At 34.9% G+C, this 5,185-nt stretch overlaps 1 non-coding gene across 1 annotated transcript; it reads right to left on the bottom strand.

The window, feature by feature from the left end:
* Positions 1-3,591: 3,591 nt before the first annotated feature.
* On the bottom strand, positions 3,592-3,697 carry LOC149498218 (small nucleolar RNA R71). Its single transcript, XR_016319841.1, has one exon. It is a non-coding gene; the product is annotated as a small nucleolar RNA R71 (small nucleolar RNA).
* Positions 3,698-5,185: the final 1,488 nt, after the last annotated feature.

The following is a 5,185-nucleotide window of genomic DNA, read 5'->3' as shown; positions in this document are numbered from 1 at the left end:
AGCAGTTGTAAGCTGACTCTCTACGGTCCAGACTCAAAACCTGCGAGTTAAACAGGTAACTCGCTGAGCAAATAAAGCTCAGTGGATATCTCAACATAAAAAGAAACAAGTAAGCGCATACATGTGTAGGAATAAGCATGTAAATGCATATGGATAATTTAAACATATAAGCACATATAACATGATCCTTTCATTATACCTTGATTATCTTTCGTACTGTTTGTAATACTGTATGATTCATGAAATGTTATGTCAAGATATCTGTATGGCTCCATAAGGTTATAGTGAAACCGAAGTGATAAGAAAAACTGTATGAAACTGGATGAATACTGTATGCTTGGCCGCTATGGCCTATATATAATCATATCCACTCAACGGCTTGTAGCCGGAGTATCGAACTGTATGGGGTGCAGATCTGCTATCCTATGTCGCGACATAGCCTTATCTAAGTGGTTTCTACCTAACCTCAATGGAGCCTAATGTTGGTGTGTCAATAATATAACACAACATCATATTAATAGTTCATAACTTCATAAATCATAATGTTTATTAGATTTCACATCATTTGCATGCTTGCATGTTGTTTTGATACATGTTCTAATGTTGTATTTTTGTTTTAAAATGATTGGAGGCATACAAGTTGAGCAAAGGAATCCAATTGCATAGAAAATGAAGTTCAAAAGTGCATGAAAACAAAAGTCGCGAGCGCGCCTTGCAAAGTCGCGAGCGCGAGATGCAAAATGAGAGTCATCGCGAGCGCGCAGTGCAAAGTCGCGAGCGCGTAAAACACCAAATGAGAGTCAGTGAGTTATCGGGCACAAGTCACGAGCGTGCAGTGCAAAGTCGCGAGCGCGAGATGTGCAAAATGAGAGGCAGTGAGTTATCGGGCACAAGTCGCGAGCTCGTCATGCAATTCGCGCGCGCGCGTCGCGTTTTCCAGCCTGCACAGTCTGTACTCGTTTGGTCATATCTCTCAATATACAACTCGGATTTGAATGATTCAAAAACCCATGTAAAGCTAACACATAGAGGAACAAATAACGCTTCTATGACACTTCCTAATTCCATCATTAAATGGGGTCAAAAGCAAGATGAAGTTACTGGTAAAATTTCCAGCAAAACCTATTTCAGCATAAACTCACTATTTACTTCATTTATTCAATTCCTCCCCTGTTTTCTCACCATTACCAGTCCTCCCACTCAACATGAAGCAATATTGTCTCATTAGCAACACACCACACAAATTCTCATGCAAAGAAAATGGTAAATGAAAAGAGATATCAAACCTTTACTCCAAAAAGCTTGAGCTCTTCTTTAACTTCCTTTTTCTACTACCTTTGAACTCACTTCACCTATAAATAAGAATTCTTATGAATATTCTAAAAATAGCACCAAATGATTCAATTATGAACTTCAAGAAGGTTTACTTACTTGGATAGAAGAGAAGTTGAAGTTAAGGCTTAACTACCATGAAAATGGATGGAGAAAGGAAGGAGATGAAGTAAATGAAGATAAGGATGAAAATGGGAAAGTGAAATGGTTATTACGGGTAGGCCATCAAAATATCAATGAATTTTTGTGTGAAACTTCCTAAATGGTACCTCAATTGTCAACAGGTTACTACTTAAGACCCAAGCTTGATCTTTTAATGCAAATAAATCCTCACCCATATGCTTTGATCTTTTTCTCTCACTCAAGTAAGTCCACTTATAATCCCATTCTACCCCAACCGGGTTTGGTTCAACTCGACTCAACTCGACTACTCGACTCTATGCTAAGACTCGACTCGGTAGGATGTCACACCAATCAAGTTTAAATCCTATCAAGCTGCTAGAAGAATCCTAAATTGGAAGAAATACAAAGCCTAAATAGTTTCCAACTATTTCTTCCTTATTAGAGATTCTATTTCCTAATCAAGTTCAGAGATTTTCCAAGGAGTCTATAAAAAAAGAGAGATTAGCTAGGTTATGATCATCTTTTGATCTCTAATTCGCTTGTTTTCTAAATATTTTTCTCTCTCTTTAAGCCTACAGGTACTCAAGTTGGTGTCAAGATTCAAGGAAGCCATTGAAGCCAATCATTGGCTATTTTTTATTTCTAAACTCTCTTTTGTTTATTATTCTTTATGGGATTATTTACAAATTTAATTGAGTTTGATTTACTTACTGTGTCGAAGTAAATCTCTTTATTAGGGATATAATGTAGCTTAATTCAACTCCAGTTTATAATATTAGATTTGATTTTTTTTATTCAAGTAAAGTTTTTTATTGATCTTAATGCTTCCAGGCAAAGTTTCTCTACTGGATTGATTTATTTCATTAATTACTATCAAGAGAAGGGTTTTTGATATGAACAGGTTAATAAATTTCATGGGAATAACAACTTGATGCAAGAGCTAGATGGATTGACTCGTGGGAGGTTTCCATAAAATTAAAAGCCTTAATTTGTGGATTCCTGAATACTTATAGAACTTAATGATTTAATCTATATTTGGTTGAACCATTGAAAGATGGGTAATTGAATTAGGTTAAAATAGCTAATAAAATATCAATAGAGCTTATTAGCGATTTTAGGTTATTTCTCCTTCTTGAATAATTAAAATTGATTATCAAACTAATAGGATAAATTGGATAAAATTAAGTAAAGTCACAATCTCTAGTAACTTTTAAACCTTGATTTCTTTTCAACAACTTCTTACTTGATCTCGTTCTTATTATTTTTACTTTAATTCTTTTATTTTCAAACACATTCTCTTTATTATTGTTTAAATAATAGTAGGTTAACACAATTTCAGTACTTTGTATACAATCTCTATGGGATGATACTCTACTCACTCTTTATTACTTGTTTGCAATTTCGTACACTTACAAAAAGTCTGGTAAGTTTTTGGTGCCGTTGTCGGGGATTAGCATTACCAATATCAATATTAATTACCCTATTATTAATTTAGACATTTATTTTTCTAGTTACTTTTACTTTTTCTAGAGAGTATTTCAGGTGTTTATGCAAAGAAGATCTTGTAAAACTGAGCCCTTAGTCTTTGATCCAGAAATTGAAAAGACTTATCATAGGAACAACGCTGCTAGGAGAGAACGAGAGAGCGAACTAGACCAACAAGTAGACATGGCTGATGATTTAGAAACAAGGGACGTACCTCTACCAGGAGGGCAGCAGATTGTGCCTCCATGGCCCAACAATAAGAATCAAAGACCTTAACCTTCTATTGGCACCGTGCGAGATTACACAACTCCTTCTCTTAATGGAGCCACTTCAAGTATCACCATGCCTAGGGTGGAAGCTAACAATTTTGAGATCAAACCTACAATCATTCAAATGCTTTCCACCTCAATTCAGTATAGAGGCTTGCCCAGTGAAGATCCAAATGCCTATATCACAAATATCCTGGAGATTTGCGATACATTTAAGCAAAACAGAGTTTTTGATGATGCCATAAGGTTGAGATCGTCTCCTTTCACTTTAAGGGATAAAGCACGGTCTTGGTTGCAATCATGCCCTACTAAAAGTTTTACTACATGGGAGGAATTAACCTAAAAATTTTTGGCGAAATTCTTTCCATCTTCAAAAACCACAAAGCTTTACAATGAGATAATGATTTTGCCCACCATGATTAAGAAAGTCTGAATGAAGCTTGGGAGAGATTCAATGACCTATTGAGGAAGTGCCCGCATCATTGCCTACCCAAGTGGTTACATGTACAAACTTTTTATAATGCATTGTCTTATAACATAAAGATTACTTAGATGCAACTATTGGTGGATCTTTTGAAAGAAAGGGAATTGATGAGGCATACGAGTTAATAGAAGGGATGGCAAGCAATAGCCATTATTAAAACAACTCTGAAAGGAAGAAGCCTACATGAGTTTATTAGGTTGATGCCATTACAACACTCAATGGCAAAATGGACAATATGATAAGGAAGTTGGATTTGTTGACTACTAATCTGTTAATTCTATTGTACAAGCATGTGATAGGTATAATGGGTAATATGGAATTGGGGAGTGCATGTTGGATACTTTAAATCCGTAAACTTTGGAGCAAGTCAACTATGTGATGAATCAAGGAAGGAACACTACAAAAAAATTGGTAAATTGCGATCGACATATCGGTCGCAAAATATAAGAAATCGGTCGCTAAATGGATGTAGCGACCGATTTGCGATAGAAATTAATCGGTCGCAAAAAGTGCTCGTCGCAAATAATTTTGCGATCGATTGTTTAAGCGGTCGCAAATTAGCGACCGACTAATCGGTCACAAAATTATAAATATTGGTCGCAAATTCGCGACCGACATAAAGTGTAGGTCGCAATTATCAAACGCAGTTGCAAATCGATCGCAGATTTTGAAATTAATTGGTTAGCGATCTGTCACAAATTTAAATTTAACGGTTATAATTTGATTACAGTTCGGTCGCTAATCGATCGCAAAATATAATTACGGCACAAAAAAAATAATTTAATAATATTAAAAACCATAATTTTTTCCATTGTCAAAAATTGACATATATATACATATCACAAACATCATCAAAAACAATAACAATCTAAGAAAGAATTGTAAATGTAATGTGCTATACAAAATATGAAAAAATCAACGACAATCTAAGAAACATTATCCTTGTCCATGTGTACTGCGTCCTTGGCCATGACCTCCACACGAACCACTGCCAGACGCGTCTGAGTCAACCGCCCTGCCTCTAGCCATCTGTACTGCAGATAACAGAACATATATATATATATATATATATATATATATGAATTGTAGAACATGTAGTAAATATGTATAAATATGTATAAGGGTAACTATATATATGTAAACTTACTAAGGTTATTTCTAACTAAGGTTAACTATATATATATATATAAACTTACTATAATATCAGTAAGTGTACGATTTCTCATTTTTCAGTTTTTAAAAAAATTTTGGCAGTACTTTTAGTATAACATAATCAAAACTCAAGTCAAAACACACTCACATAAACACTTATATATAATCCCAACGTATTTCCAAAGTCAAAATGGCCACCACTAGGCTTCTAACTCAAACATATCATTCATGTTATTTCCACTCAATAAAAACGATCCAGGTGTGATTAGTGAGACAATGCTTGCGTGTGTTTACCAAAATAGGATGATATTGTATTTACCAAAATTTCTCCCCAAGCCTT

The sequence above is a fragment of the Jatropha curcas genome, chromosome 2 (genome assembly GCF_041381405.1).
Source record: "Jatropha curcas cultivar XTBG-Jc1 chromosome 2, XTBG_Jcur_1.0, whole genome shotgun sequence".
Classification (NCBI taxonomy): Eukaryota; Viridiplantae; Streptophyta; class Magnoliopsida; order Malpighiales; family Euphorbiaceae; genus Jatropha; species Jatropha curcas.
The sequence above is the reverse complement of the archived record's forward strand: the minus strand, read 5'-3'. Positions and strand labels throughout refer to the sequence as shown.